Below are 17,039 nucleotides of genomic sequence, written 5' to 3'. Positions count from 1 at the left end.
TAATAACAAAAGATGCTTGTGGGGATGCAGAGAGAAGTGAACATTACTACATTGTTGGTGGGAGTGTAAACTTGTTCAGCCACTTTGGAAAGCAATATGGAGGTTCCTCAAAATATTCCACATAGAGCTCCCCTATTTCCCTGCAATCCCACTTTTGGGCATTTACCCAAATGATCACAAACAAGACCACACTAAAGCTGGCAGCACGACTATGTTTATTATTGCAGCATTATTTACCATAAGTAAGATATGGAACCATATCTTACTTATATGATGCCTCTCAGTAGATGAATGGATCAAAAAATGTGGTATATATACCCAATGGAATTCTATGCCTCCATCAAAAATAATGACATTGCTCCATTTGTTAGGAAATGAACAGGCTTGAAAAAAATTATATTAAGTGTACTTGTTAGATTGTTAGTTAAACAAATGATATTAATGCTAATATTAATTTTAATGCAATTTCAGGGAACTCTCCTGTCTCTGACATCCTAACACTTGTATTTTGGGATTTGTCCCTGCAAATCTGGGATTTAGCAGGACTCAAAATAAACCAAGATCTTGCCCATGTATTTGTAACTCCTTTGTGTGGTATTCTCACAATTTAAAAAAATACGCCAAGAGTATTTGAATTGTACTATTAATGTTTAATTATAAATCTCTACTGATCTTTCTCTTAAGTGTTTTGGAGAAACCAAAGCTGAAATTAACTTGGACTTTTGTGGTGGTTGTAAATGTCTTAACTACCATCTCTAGTAGTAGGTACCATTAAATTTCAATTAGCCATCACAGGCTCAAGCCTGTAATCCTAGCTACTCAGGAGGCTGAGATCTGAGGAAAATCCATAGGACTCTTACTCCAATTGACTTCCAAAAAGACTAGAGGTGGAGATGTGTCTCAAGTTGTAGAGTGCTAGCCTTGAGGTTCTGAGTTCAAGCCTATATACTGACCATCAATTAACAAATTCAGAGGTTCCACTGTGAATGCTATATTCTTTTAGAGACTGAAGAATTTTTTTTCGCATAGTCTTTCAAACATCAGCATCTCTAATGGAGAATCATTCTAGATCCTTATTTTCCACTTGAATAATTGTTATTCTCCAGGAGTAGAGTGGCCAAGAGGCTTTCAGATCAAGAGCTCGGACATTAAATTGGCTAAAAAGAGATCAAATTAAAATTTATTCTTTGGTTGCAAATACCACATTTTTGGTATGTGTTTGCTAGCCCTGGCACTTGAACTGAAGGCCTGGGTGCTGTTCCTGCACTTTTGTGTCAAAGACTATTGCTCTACCACTTGAACCACAACTCTACTTCGGGCTTATTGGTGGTTAATTGGAGATAAAAGTCTCACAGACATTCTGGACCTGGGTGGCTTCAAACTAGAATGCTGAGTAGCCAGGATGACAGGTATATGCCACCAGCATCTGGCTCAAATACCACCTATAACGTTAAAAGTCAAGGATATCTGTTAACATCTATCTCTGACAGATGTACAATGTTTTACTCCTCACTGAATGAATGTTCCTTTGAACAGTATTGCATCAAATGGAGTGGACTCAAGTTAGGTCTTGAACACCAACAATCTGGTTTGGTGGAAGTGGCCTTGTTTTTCTACACCCTATTTGGCCATTGGTGTGGATTGTAAAAAACAAAAAAAAAAAAAGAGACAATTCAGTAAAAACAAATTCAAAGAGTCTGAGACACTTACACAAGTTCTGGACATCACTTCCTCGTGGGCTGCTGTTGTGCAGGCCCAATATTTGATCTGAAGAGAAACTTGGAATTACAAATGTTAAAACCCAAAGTCTAGTAACCTCTAAAAGGCCTGTGTAACTCCTTGATCCTCATACCTGATACTGTGACTTAGTGGGAAAAGCAAAGGGCAGATTTCTAGCTATTGCAGACTTCTCCCTTAGTGAACAATAAGTTACCATGTTCAGTCCTGGTTCCAGCACAGACTTGGCTCAGGTCTGTGAACCTGAGTGTAGACGTTTGAAGCTCCATACTGTGAATGGAAATTTGGCCTCCTACTAAGACAGCAGTTTGAGGGACTTGCATAGCTGTGGGAAAGTCTCTTTCTAATAGCCTGTTCTTTGTGCACATGTGGTTTAGATGCAGGGATGCATAACTAACTAGTCTCAGTGGTCACCCCAGGGTAGAGCAAGAGAGACAGAGTAGAGGGACAGTGATCAAGCTCACGCCACCTGCCATTTTATGCTGTTTTGACATGTTCTTCATGTATTTTAGTAATTCAAGAATAAAAATTAACATTACATACAGATTTTTAATTGCCTCTTTGTTTCTGACAAAAATTAAAAATAAAAATGAATTTAAATAGAAAGGCAGTATGCTAAGAGCAGGGAAAAGGAATGGAAAAATGATCATAGGCAGCTCCTGAAGTCCAACCTGGAGGTTTTATTTACCAACATCAGGGAATAAAATGAAACTATGTAACAAGATAGGCCAGCCTGCTTTTTCTCAGCAACAAGGCAGCCCTGTCTGCTTTCTTAGCAACAGAACAGCTCTGCCTGTGTTCCCTCATTTATGCCACAGTCAAAGCGGTCAATAGACCATGAGTAAGGGAGGAAATTAAAGCTGTCATTGAAAGATCAAAGAGAAAAAGCCCTGGATATGTCTGGAAACCTATAAAGCATCTGAAGCCTTAAACACTTAGGCCTTTCAGAGAGAAAGCCAAGATGTGCTCCTGAGGTCTGTAGATTCCCTTAATCAGAGAACACACAGACCTCCCAATGACAGAATCATCCCTGACAACAATAGAACTTCCTAGTGAGACTCAGAGAATAAAAGACACATTAAACTTTTCTCACTGCTAGAAACCAGCACACACTCAGAGGGCACCAGGACAATACAGGAGGGAGGGCTCAGCCCTATTGCAAACAATGGATGAAACTCAGAGGTCCACACCTAATTGCATGATGTTATCAGACCTCCTAAAGGTCCAACAGCTTCCAGATGCTGTCCGCAGCTCTTCAAAAAGATCAATCTGTGATGCCCAGCTCTAAAGCTCACCCTGTGTTTAGGGGCCCCCTGAGCTCAGCTTCTGCTCCTGAACCTGCCCATGTATTCTGTAAAGAGCCCAGAGAAACCCTTGGCATTTGTTGTACCCCAGAAGTCAGGCCACAGTGAGGCTTCTGCAGCCCCCACCCTTGCTCCAAGCATAGCCACCAACAAGGGAACACCCCCAGGTTACACTGCAGACCTCTGATGTGTAATAAAAAGAGGCTGTGCTTGTGCTGGCACAGTCACCAGTCAGCAGTCCAGGCAAAGGGGCATCTGCTAAGGCCACCCCAAGTAGCTGTGGGGCTCTGACATCAAGACAGAGGCAAGCAGGTGCACCCATGCAGGCTGCCTTTGAGAAAATCCTCTTCCAAGTGCAGGCCTGCATGGTGGCCTATGAAGCAGAATATGACACTGCAAAATTTCACAGCACACTAGAAGAATCAGACAAGCAATGGATCTATGCACAGAGACCTAACCAAGGTAGGAAATGAGAGAAAGAGAGAGAGAGAGAGGCTATCTGTGCTTAATACCTATATCAATATCCTTGATGAGTAATGGATAATTTTTATCAAGAAATAAATAGGAAAACTTCAAACTCTAACTCTGATGGAGTAGCTAGGATCAATTTAATCTTCCTACCATAAACAATCACAAAAGTGGAAGCTATGTGAAACTATATATGTATATAAATGTATATATAATATAAACATGTAGGCATATATATGTATATTCACATATACAATGTGAATATATAATGTATAATATAGATATGTATAGAGAGGGAAAAATAGAAATATATAGTACTTGAAGGAATAAAAACCAATAACTTCCAGTTTTGATTGAAAGCATGAACCCTTCCATGCAGTAATCTATTAGCTCAAAAATCTCAATTAACTTAATTATGCAGATCCACATTAAGACATTCTAATTAAACAAAAACAGAAAACCTCTCAAAGCACAAAGACACAACTCATCGCACACAAGTAATCTTCAATGATATTAAGACAAATTTCTCATCAGAAACTAGATTCACTATTAGACAGCAAGGGCAATAAATTTAAAGTGTTGAAAGGACAGATCTAAAACCCACCTTTCTAACAAATATACTTGCTCCAAATGTAAGAGATGAGCTAAGTACCTACCGATGGCTCAGGTATATAATCCTAACTACTCAGGAAGGTGAATTGTGAGGGTGGTGGCTCAAAGCCACCCTGGAACTTGTCCCCTCAGGAGGAAGTTGTAGGACACACCTTTCCTTGAGAAGGACGGAGGCCTTTGTGCAGTGCTATTGCTGGAAAAAGACATTGGATAAGGTGGCCATCAAGAATGGAGGTTATTAGCTAGTGTCTCCAGAGAAGCAATTTATAAGATTCAGTAGTCTTCTAGAAAATAAGAGTATTTTGACCACTGTCCTAGTGGTTTCAGAAATGCCACGAGAATGACCAGAGCAACCTCAAGCCACATGGATTCCTTAGCAACAGTCTTTGAGGTCTAAGAGCTAGAGTGTCAATGCTGGCAGGCTGTGATTGTTCCGCTATTTCTCTGACGTCACTGGCCGCAACTCTGATTGGTCCATTTCTTCTATGACATCACTATGCCTGGTTGTGATTGCTCCATTGTGTGAGGTCATGAAGGATATATAGGAAGCCACTGTGCTCCAACCTATGTCAGTTAACAGAGCTTGGAGCTCTTGCTTGATGACTCGCTGGACTGAATCAAAGTTAAATGATATTTTTGGTAGTGGGGACGGGCTGTTATTTGGATTTTGGTATTTCTTTTTACTCTTTCTGGGTTTTCCTTTATTTAATTTAATTTATTTAGGTAGACTTGCTACCTGCCATTGTAGCAGAAGGATGGAAGTACAGAAAGAATCAATCTCAAACTCCTTGAAGGAGGAGATCATCAAACAATACCGGAAGAAAGAGATCTTTGACATAGGTACCTATGGAAAAGTGAAGTTGGCCCATTCCCTCCTCACAGACAAGGACATAGCATTTAAGATACTCTGGAAGTGAGAGTCCTCATCATTGCATAAAGAATGAGGTGGACATTTTTAAGAAGGTATGGCACAAACACATCATCAGGTTGTACCAGGTAATGGAGAAGGAAGAGTATGTGTATCTCATCATGGAACTGGCCACTAGGGGGTACCTCCTGGGGTGGATCTGAAAATTCTGCGGCCTATATGAGGATGAAGCCAGGAGGCTTGTTACACATGTTGTAAGTGCTGTTCACTACTTACACCAAACAAAATCATACACGAAGACCTTAAGTCCAACAATATCCTTTTGGACACCAAAGACAGTATCAAGTTCAGTGGATTTGGTCTGAGTATCTGGCTCACCCTGGGGCAGTTGCTAATGAATATATGTGGTACAGTGCTATTCCATCCGCCTGAAATGTTCTAGGAAGAAATGATGGCCTGGTGCAGGTGTCTCACACCTGTAATCCTAGCTATTTAGGAGACCGAGATCTGAGGATCATGGTTCAAAGCCAGCCCTTATGGCTCTACCCTCTGAGCAGACTCATACTGATACCAAAGACTAATTTGAGTAGGAAACGGCAGAGGATAGAGGTGGCTAGCAAAATAGCTATCATTCTTCTCAGAACAAGCTGCTGAATGTGGGCCCAGATGAATAGGTTTATAAAATGTGAGGTGTGCATAAATTATGACTCATCCAAAAAAGGCTGCAATTAATATATGTCTGTCATGGATGGACACAAAATAATCTATTTATGTGAAATATATTGACTAAGCAATTTCATAATGGAAAAAGGGAAGATTAAAAGTTTCTGTGGCTGGGGGATGGCCTGTAATACTAACTACCCAGGAGGCTGAGATCTGAGGATCACAGTTGAAAGCCAGCCAGGGCAGAAAAGTATGTGAAAATATTATCTCCAATAAAACACTAGAAAACTGGAAGTGGCGCTGTAGCTCAAGTGGTAGAGAACACGCCTTGAGCTGAAGAGCACAGAGACAGTGCCCAACCCAGAGGTCAAGCCCCATGACTGATCAAAAACAAAACAAAAGTTTCTGGTGCAGGTCATTGTGTGGATTCCATCAGTATTGAAAAGAAAGTTCACAAGCAGAGGTAATGGTTAAAAAGTAGTGTGGATATAATTAATGTCACTGAATTTTATACCTAACAAGCATGAGGCCCTGTGTTCAGATCCCTGCACTTCCAAAAAAATGTTAAATCTTCCTTCTGTTACCTACCTTAAGTGATAGATAATCTTCTACTGTTATGATTGTATTGCTCAGAGCTTCTCTGGTGAATGTTTATTCATGCTTTTACACATAATCCATTATTTGAATATTGATGTTGAGTTTTAAAGTGTAATTTTTTGTATTAAAATAAGGGCAAAGCCTGTATTTCTAACTCAAGAGGTTAAAGCAGGAAGATCCCTATTCAGTCAAGGCTGCATAGAGAGGTCCTTCCTAAATCCCCATGCTAGTGCTGAAACTGGAGGGACAATTGTTTGTAAGAAATTACAAGTGATAGATAAGGTTCTGATCATATTAGGTTTTGTTCATGTCAGTTTGGATTTAATATTTACATAAATTTAAAAATTTTTCCTTTTCCCCTTACTCTCAGTATGTTATTTTGAAACTTTGTAGTACGTTTTTGTTTGCTGCACTTAAAAAAAAACCAGTTTTCCTTTGTATCATATTAAACATGTTTTTTTCTGTATTACAATTTACTATTTATTTTTGAAATTTTTTATGTTTTTTTTCTCCATCTAGGGACTGGCCACTGTCTCAGAGATTTTGCTCAGTTCTGCCAATTGAGCTACAGCTCAACTTCCAGCTTCTTTCTTTTTGAAGTCTCATGCGAACCCCAGCACTACTAAGGAGGCTGAAATCTGAGGATCTTGGTTAGAAGCCAGTCTGAGCAGCAAAGTCTGATGTTTTTTTTTATTATTATTTTGCCATTGGTTATGGGCCTGAAAACTAGGCTTTGGCGCTGTCCATCAACATTCTAGCTTAAGGTTAGTGCTCTATCAACTGAGCTGCAGCAACATTTTCAGCTTTTCCTGCTTATGTGGTTCTGAGGACTCAAACCCAGGTCCTCATACATGCAAGGCTAGCACCACTGAGCCAACTTCCCAGATGAAGTCTCAGTTTCTTATCTCCAATTAATCTCCAAAAAGCTGGGGGTTGTAGTACTCTAGACTTGAGTAAAACAGGGCAAGTTCAACCCCTAGTACTGGTAATTACATACACAAATCTCATGGACTTCCTTGCTAGTTCTGGCTTTTAACTGTGGCATGGGTAGCTAGAATCTACAGGCATAAACAACCAGCCTCTGACATTTTAATATTTTTACTCAGCTCTTTCTTGACTTCAACCTCAATGCTTTTTAATTGCGGTCAGTAGACCTGATACCTGGGCCTCATTGCTGTTTCTTGCCTATTTTTAAGGAGGGTGGAGTTGAACCCTCGGCCTGAGTGCTGTCTTTGAGCCCTTCAGCTTAAGGCGAATGCTCTACCATTTCAGCCACAGAGCCACTTCAGGATTTCTGGTGGTTATTTGGAGATAAGTTCTCATTAACTTTCCTTCGCAGGTTGGTTTTGAACCATGATTTTCATAACTCAAACCCCTCAATATCTAGGATTACAGGCTAGAGTCTCAGTGCCCTTATGTTTATTAGTTTTAGACTCAAGGATTATGTTTTACAACTCAACCATAACTCCACTCCTAGCTTTTTGCTGGCTAATTGAACATAAGATTTTATTGTACTTTTCTGGATAGTCTGGTTTCAAACCATGATCCTCAGATTTCAGCTTCCTGAAGTGCTCTGATTATACACATGAACCACACACCGATTGTACATTTAAAACCGTTAATGTTATCTTTTTCCAATTTTTCTTTTCAAAATTTTCCTTGTTTGTTATTGTTGCTTATGTGCTTGTCCTGGGGCTACAAATCAGGGCCTGGATACAATACCAGAGCTTTTTCTTCAAGACTAGTGGCTTACCACATGAGCCAAAATATAACTTGTGGCTATACTTGTTTTGTCTTGGTGCTTGAAATACGGCCCTGAGTGCTGTCCTAGAAAGTGATTGCCCCGTTTGCCACTTGACTCACAGCTCAACTCCAGTTTTTTTTAATTCTTGGTACTAATAGGAGATAAGAGTCTTATGCAAAGCCCAGCATGGATCAGTTTTTTGAAATCTGAGAATCATGGTTCAAAGCCAACCAAGGCAGGAAAGTCAAGGAGAATCTTAGCTCCCATTAATCAATGAAAAGCTGGGAGTGGTGGAGCTCTATCCTTGAACAAAACAGCACAAGTTCAAGCCATAGGACAGCACACTGTTGCACACACAGAGAAAGCCTCATGGGCTGGCTTAGAACCATGATCCTCAGATTTCAGCCTCTCTTCATCTTCTCTTCTTTGAAAATTTTATTGGTCTTGTGGCTTGACCTCTAACTCTGGGGCCTATATCTTACCTTTTACACTCAAGGCTGATGCTTTTACAACCTCAGCCACAGCTCAAGGTTTTGGGCTGTGTAGATGAAGATGAGTCTCAAGCACATTCCTGCCCAGGCTGATTTGACATTGCAATCCTCAGAAGTCAGCCTCTTGTATAGTAAGGATTACACACATGACCAGCAACATTTGGGTCATTTTAAAACTTTAATATGTGATTGCTTCCACGTTCTTATTTTCTTCATTTTTGCTTGTGCTAGGAGTAGAAATTGAAGCTCAGATGCTGTCTCAGTGCATATATGGGACTAACCATAACATTTGGCTTTTGGGGGGAAATTAATTGGAGACAAGAGACTCATGTAGAGGTAGGCCAGATTCGGGAAGCTGAAAATTGAGGAAAGTCCTTAACACTCTTTTCTCCAATTAACCACTAAAAATCAGAAAGTAAGTAGGTCATTGAAGAAAAGATTGCAAGTTCAAACACAAGGATTGGCACACAGAGAGAGACGCAGAGAGAGACAAAGAGAGAGATACAGAGAGAGAGAGAGATCTTATGAGCTCATATAACTGAGCTGAGCTTTAAACAGTATCCTCAAATTTCAACCTGAGTAGCTAGAATCACAGATATGAGCCACCAATGATTAGTTCATTGAAACCTCTGGTATTGCCTCTTTCTTCTCTTCTTCTACCCTTCATTTATTTATTTTTGTGTTTGTTGGTCCTGGAGCTTGAACTCATGCAAGGCCTGGCCTGATACACGAGCTTGAAATCCGCCTATCATAGTTTGAAAGCAGCCTGAGCAAGAAAGTCCATGAAACTCTTATTTCCATTCAATCAAAAAAAAATCCTATCTCCAGTGTGGCTACCACACACAAAACAGTCTCCTGGAATTTCTTTTTTTTCCCTTTTTTTAATTGTGAAAACACTGTACATAGGGGTTACAATTACATGGGCAAGATAATGAGTATATTTCTTATCAAGAATTGTAGCCTCCTCCTTTGTTTCCTCTTCCCATTCCTTCCCATCATCCCCCTGCCCCCCACCCAAACGTCCCCGCTCCACCTCCCCCCCACCCCCGCCCCGCACCAAAGTTGTAAAGTTCGTTTTCGACATAATGACTTGTACATCTCATGGTTGTAATGGGTCCACGTGTATCCCTGTTTAAACGATTTGTTTTTCCCCTTCCCCTCCACAAATTATACCGACATCAAATACAGTGTAAGCAGGGGTTAAACTGTAGGGGAGGGACATATACAGCAACAAAGAAATAATCTTATAAATGTGATAGAAACAATCGCATGAAAGAAAAAAAACATTTGAATACATATCTTAGGGTTCATTTCCCTAACATCACCTTATCTGACCTTTTCTGCTTGACTCAGTACACAATGGAATTCTATGCCTCCATCAGAAAGAATGACATTGCCCCATTTGTTAGGAAATGGAAAGACTTGGAAAAAATTATATTCAGTGAAGTAAGCCAGGCCCAAAGAAACATAGGTCCCATGGTTTCCTGGAATTTCTTGACTGGGTTTGCCTTTACACTGGATCTTATATTTCAGCCTCCTGCTTTTCTAGAATTACAGACAGGAGCCAACAGTCCAAGGTTCTCTACTTCAATCATTTAATTCTCTTATTGTGATCCTGAGGCTGGATCTCTGAGCCAGGGCACTGTTTCAGGTTTTTCCTCAGGGCTGGTGCTTTCCAACTACAAGCACATCCTCATTTTTGGATTTTGTTGCTGATTAGTTGGAGATTTAGGCACTTCCCTGCCCAGGTTGGCTATGAACAACAACCTTTAGATTTTAGCCTTCTGAATCACTAGGATTAAACACACCAACCAAAAATTCGTGGATAATTTTGAAACTTTAATTGGATTTTCTCACACCTTTTTTCCCCTAGTCTTGAGGCTTGAAATCAGGGCTTGGGCACTGTTCCTGAGCTTCTTTTACTGAAGGTGAGGACTCTATTACTTGAGCCACAGTACCACTTCCAGCCTTTGCTATTCATGAGGTACTGAGGAAACAGACCCAGGAATTCAAACATGCTAGAAAAGCACTCTATCACTAAGGCATATTTCCTGCCATTCTTACACCTTTTTTTGTATTTTTATTTCCTTGTCTATGTGGTCCTGGGTCTACAAATCAACCCAGGTGCTGTCCCCGAGGGGTTTATTAAGACATGAGCCACCACACAACTTGTGCTATTTTTTGATGTTGTTTGGTTTTAAGTAGCTACATAGAGTTGAGTATATGAATTCTCCTATCTGGGCTGGCTTTCAACTGTGAGCCTCAGATTTGAGCCTCCTGAGTAGCTACCATCTCAGGTGTTTGCCACCTATGCTTGGCTCATTTTAAACTGTGAAATTGGCTCTTTCTTCTCCCACCCTTCTCCACATTTATTTTATTCTTTGTATGTGTGTTGGCCCTGAAGTTACTATCAAGGTCTGGGTGCTGTTTCAGAAATTATTTTCTCATTTCTGCCATTGGAGCCACAGCTCAATCGCCAGGGTTTATTTTTCTTCCTTTTGGAGATAAGTCTCATGTAAAGTCCAGCAAGACTCAGGAGGCTGAAATCTGAGTATCACAGTTTGGAGCCAGCCTGAACAGGAAAGTTCATGAGATTCTTTTCATCAACTACCAAGATGCTGGGAGTGGTAGAGCTCCTACAGAAATTCAAGCCCTAGGTTGGCACAAAGCAAAAAAGCCCCATGGTCTTTCCTGTTTGGACTGGCCTTTCAATACTATCTTCAAACTTCAGCCTCCTGAAATCTAAAATTATAAGCATGAACCACCAGCGCTAAGCTTATTTTTAAATCTCAAATGGTCATTTCTTCTCTTCTTTCAGTTTTGTTTTTGGTCGACTTTGGGCTGAATTATGGACCAGGAATCCGTTTTCCATATTTTTGCCATATTTCAGTACTTTACAACTACTATCACACCTTCATTTCCAGCTTTTGCTGGGTAGTTGAAGATAAGAATTTCAATCACTTTCCTACCCAGGCTGGCTTTGAGTTGTTATCCTCATATTTCAACTTCCTCAGTAGCTAGGAATACACAAACCAACAACCCATGGCTCATTTTGAAATGATAATTTTCTCTTTCTCTCATCTTTAATAATTTGTGCTCTTTTTTCTTTGTTTTTGTATACCACATGAACCAGAGCACAGCTAGTGTCATAATTTGGTGACAAATGAGACATAAGGGTCTCATGGATTCTCCTACCTGGGCTGGCCTTCAATGGTGATCCTCAGATTTCATCTTCCTGAGTAGCTGATAGAACATCGGTGAGCTACCAATGCTTGATTCATTTAAACCTCTGTCATTGGATCTTCCTTCTGCACTTCTAGCCTCTTTCTTTAATCTTTCTGTTATTGTCCTGGGGCTTGAACTCAGGGCCTGGTTGCTGTCCCAGAAACTGATTGCCCAATCCTGCCACTTGAGCCATAACTCAATTCCCAGGCTTTTTTTTCTTTTTGACAATTAATTGGAGATAAGAGTCTGAGGAAAGCCTACCATGAATCAAGCCAGGCTGAGAAGGAAAGTCCATGAGACCATGACCTCCAATTAACCACTGAAAATCTTGGAGTGGTAGAGCTCTGTCCTTGAACAAACCAACACAAGTACAAGGAGGCACACACAAGCTGCAAGATGGCACACAGATGCACACATATCAGAATGTCTCATGGATTTTCTTCCATGCATTAACTTTGAATTGTGCATCCTCAGATTTCAGTCTCTCTTCTTCCACTCTCCTTTGATTGTTTGTTATTTGTAATTTTTAGTGGCCCTGCAGCTTGACCTCTGGCTCTGGGGACTGTTTCTTAGCTTTTTAACTGAAGGCTGTAGCTTTACCACCTCAGCTCCAGCTCAGGGCTTTGTGCTAGGTAGCTGGGATAAGCATCTCAAGCACGTTCCTACCCAGGCTGACTTGATACCACAATCCTCAGATGTTAGGCTCTTGGGTAGTTAGGATTATCCACATGACCCACAACCCTTGTGTCATTTTCAAACTTTAATATGTGCTTGACACTTCCTTCTTTTGTTTACTTTTTATTTTTTGCATGTGTGTGCTGTTCTTGGGTCTACAAATTGGGGCTCATATTCTGTCCTAAAAGTTTTTATTCAAGGATATCCTCTATTACATGAGAAACATCATAACTTTTTGGTACTTTTTGAGGGGGGCTGATTAATTAGAGACAAGAGTCATGGACTCTCCTGCCTAGGCTGGCCATGAACCATCATCCTCAGATTTCAGGCTCTTGAATAGCTAGTAAAACATGTATGAGCCACTGATGCTTGTTTGATTTAAGCCTTTGTCACTCGCTCTTCCTTGGTTACTTGTACTCTTCTTTCTTTCTTCTGTGCATGTCCTGGGGCTTGAACTCAGGATCTGCCTGCAGTTCCAGAAAATAGTTGCCCAGTTTGCCACTTAATCCACAGCTCAACTTCCAGCTAAATAAGGTAGCTGAAATCTGAGGACCATGTTTCAAAGCCAGCCTGGGCAGAAAAGTCCATGACATTCTTATCTCTAATTCACCACCCAAAAGCTGGGAATGCTAGGGTACTAGGCAAAGGATAATACAGAGACACACACATCACACATAGAAACACACACACACACACACACACACACACACACACACACACACACACACAAACATTCACACATACACACACAAAGTCTCCTGGACTTTGTTTTTTGGGTTGACCTTGAAACTTGATCCCAAGATTTTTGTAGCCAGGGATCAACTATAGCCATGATCAACAAACACCAGGCTTATATTTAAATTTACAATTGGCCTTTATTCACTTCTCCTACAATTTTTTAGCACTAAGAATTGAACTCTGGGTCAGCAGTTTTTTTTAATTAGCTTTTGCACCAAATACAGTGCTTTACATCTACAGTCATATCTGCACTTCCAGCTTTTGGCTGGGTAGTTGGGGTTAACAGTTTCATGTACTTTCCTGCCCAGTCTAGCTTTGAACATAGAATGGATAGGAATACATACATGAACCAACTTAAACCTTAGTTTTCTTTTCCCATGATTTTTTTAAGTCTTGGGGATATTTGTTTGTTAGTTTTGAAATGTATGTCTAGGACTTCAAGTCAGGGCCTAGGTTTTGTCCCAAAGTTTCTATTTGAGACTAGCACTCAACCGAATGAGCCAAAGTACAAACTGTAGCTTATTTTTGTTGGCAAATTAGATATATGAGTCTCATAGACTCTCCTGCCTGGGCTGACCATGAACCGTGAATCTTAGATTTAATTCTCCTGAGTACCTTGTACAACATGTGTGAGAAACCAATGTTTGATTCATTTCAACCTCTGTCACTGACTCTTCCTTTTGTATTTCTATCCTCTTTTTATTTCTTCTGTGTTTGTCCTCCAGCTTGAACTCAGGGTCTGGGTGCTGTCCCAGAAATTTTCCCAGTTCTGACAATTGAACCACAGCTTAACTCCAGGATTCTTTTTCTGTTTTGGTGTTTAATTAGAATGAGTATAATGCAGAGCCAAACCAGATTTATGAGGCTGAAATCCGAGAATCAAAGTTGGTGCCAGCCTGGGCAGAAAAGTACATGATATCTCCAATTATAACCACTAAAATGCTGAGATTAGTAGAGCTTTGAGCAAAACAGTGCAAGTTCAAGCAACAGGACTCACACACAGACATACTTACACAAGCACAAGTCTTATGGACTTTCCTACTCGTTCTGGCCTTTAAATATTATCCACACATTTTAGCCTCTTGAGTAAACAATTACAGTTATGAGCCACCAGTGATGAGCTGATTAGCTCATTGCAGCCTCAGTTATTGGTTCTTCTTTCTCTTCTAGTCTTCTTTGCATGTACTCATTTCATTTTTTGTAAGTGTGCTAGTGCTGGAGCCAAAACTCATGCAAGGCCTGTCCTGTTTCAAGAGGCTGAAATTTGACCATCATGGTACAAAGCCAGGCTGAGTAGGAAAGTCTCAGATCCTTACCTCCAATTAACTGCCAAAAATCTGGGAGTACTACATTTCTAGGCCCAGGATGGCCCACAAGCAACTGTCTTCTGGACTTTCCTGCTAGAATTGGCCTTTACACTGCATACCCATATTTCTGCCTCCTGGAGATTTACAGGCATGAGTCACCAGCCCCAGGTTCTCTTCTTATTTACATTTTTGTGATCCTAAGGCTGGATCTCTGAGCAAGGGCACTGTTTCATAGCTTTCTCACTCAAGCCTGGTGCTTTACAACTCAATCACTGATTCACTACTATTTTCTTGTTTATTTGTTTTGCTGGTGATTTGAAGATGAGAGACCATAGCCCTCAGATTTAATCTATCTTAGTATTCAGGATTACAGCAAAAGGAAGTGGCACTGTAGCTCAAGTGGTAGAGCACTAGCCTTGAACTGAAAAGCTGAGGGACAGCCCTCAGGTCCAGAGTTCAAGCCTTACAACCGACCAAAAAAAGAGGATTACACACAAAAACCAAAAACTCATGACTCATTCTAAAATTTTAATTGGATTTTCTTATACATTTTTAAATTTCTACTTTCTATTTCCATATGTATGCTGGGCTTGGAGCTATAAATCAGAGCCTAGGTATTGTCTCAGTTCTTTTTTTTTTTTTTTTTTGCCTGTCATGGAGCCTGAACTCTGGGCCTGGGCGCAGTCCCTCAGCTTTTCAGCTTGAGGCTAGAGCCGTACCACTTGTGCTACTGCGCCACTTCTAATTTTTCCTGCTTATGTGTTGGTGAGGAATTGAGCCCAGGGCCTCATGCATGCAAGGCAAGCATTCTCCCACTGAGTCACCTTCCCAGCCCCCTCCCAGTACATTTTTAATACTAGCCCTCTAATATGTGAACCACAGCACAATTCAGAGCTTTTAAAAAATAACTGTAGTTGGCTAATTAGAGTAGAGTTCATGGACTCCCCTGCTTTGGCTGGCCTTGAGTACTGATCCTCAGATGTGAGACCCTTGAGTAAGTACAGTAACAAGTGTAAGCTAAATCAATTTTGCTCATTTTAACCTCTGAAATCGGCTCTCCCTTTTCTTCTTCCACTTTTCTTTTCATTTATTTATTTTATTCTTGTGTGTGCTGGTCCTGGAGCTTGATCTCAAGGTGTGGGTGCTGTCCCAGAAATCATTGTCTCATTTCTGCCATTTTAGCCACATCTCAAAACCAGGTGTTATTTTTTTTCTTCTTTTTGGTGGTTCATTGGAGATAAGTGTCTCATGCAAAGCACAGAATGTCTCAGGAAGCTGAAATCTGATTATCAGTTTGAAGTCAGCCTGCACAGAGAATTCCATGAGACTCTTTACCTCCAATTAGCTGGTAGTCAGCCCACCAATTAGCTGAGAGTAATAGAACACCAGCCTTGAATAAAGTAGAACAAATTCAACCCCCATGACTGGCACACACAGAAAAAATGCCCCATGTACTTTCCTGCATGGGCTTGCCTTTAAATGTTATTTTCTGATGAGTTTTGGGAAGATGGCGGAGGAGAAGCTGGAGGTTAAACAAGCTCTCGCATACAAAACAATTTTAGTGTTCCAATAAACAGTCCTAAGCCAAAGAATCACACCAAGTGTGCCATCACAGGACAGAGAGTTAGGCCTGAGAGGGAAAATCCAGGCAAGGAGACAGATATGAGCACTTGCCAGTGGCCACGGATGTGGCGGCAGTGGCAGCAGCCATAGCCGCCATTCCTGCAACAAAGAGAGTCCAGGACTTAAGCGCCAGACGCGGCAAGTGAGCGGTTTCTACTCAACACCAGCAAGAACTGACAAGGAGCACACATCTTCATCCTGAAGTTCACAGACCAGAGATGAGCCAGGAACCACGACTCTGGCGTGAGTAGAAGCCTGACATCCTCACTCCTTCTCAGGGAGCAGAGGAGGGAAGGCCAACCCTCCCCCCCCCATGACGGGAGATCTCCATCTTGGATACTGACAAAGCCAGGCTGTGCAGCTAGCTCCAACTCAGGCCTTGGAAGAAAACAAGAGTCATTTAGCAGGTCACAGGTTCCTAACCTGACCTGCCAGGCTCAGCTCCTCCCTGGGAAATGTCACCCAGCTTGGGCAGCCAGGCCCAGGAGTGGGCTTTCTTCACTGGGTAAACAAAGCTAGAGGTTGCCCTTCCCTAGAGTAGCCTTGACAATCAATTGAAATTCAGTAAACATAAACCCTGAGAATGGCTCCAGGCTGGGCTCTGTGAGTTTCTCAGAAGCTAACTCCTCAGGGAAAAGCTGCTGTTTGCTGAAAGACCTCAACTTTACCCAGAACCTAGCCTCATCACAGCATCTCCAAACTAGAGGAAACAGCCATCTCCCTCTTTTGTGAAACCCAAAGTAGATCTCTGTCCAATTGAACTAGCCTGGGAGGAGGATCACAAAATCCTTGGTAAAGCAGAGCATTTTTCTGCATACTCAAACAAATTGACTAAAGAAACCAACCAAGCCGCAGGAAAATCAAACACCAAAAGCAGACCAGATAATCCAAAAAGAGACTGGATATGGACACAAGGGAGATTCAAGATCGTCCCATCCCCCCAAAAAATCAAAGATCTCTTTTTTTGTACCTTTTATAATTTTTTTC

The 17,039-nt window shown here is 41.1% G+C and overlaps 1 pseudogene; it reads right to left on the bottom strand.

The window, feature by feature from the left end:
- LOC122121602 overlaps positions 1-16,149 on the bottom strand; it is a 37,502-nt pseudogene extending 21,353 nt beyond the window's left edge.
- Between the last annotated feature and the right edge of the window lie 890 nt (positions 16,150-17,039).

Source organism: Dipodomys spectabilis, unplaced genomic scaffold (assembly GCF_019054845.1).
Source record: "Dipodomys spectabilis isolate Male_0828 unplaced genomic scaffold, ASM1905484v1 ptg000191l, whole genome shotgun sequence".
Taxonomy (NCBI): domain Eukaryota; kingdom Metazoa; phylum Chordata; class Mammalia; order Rodentia; family Heteromyidae; genus Dipodomys; species Dipodomys spectabilis.
Note: the sequence above shows the minus strand (reverse complement) of the source record. Positions and strands in the feature narration are given on the sequence as shown.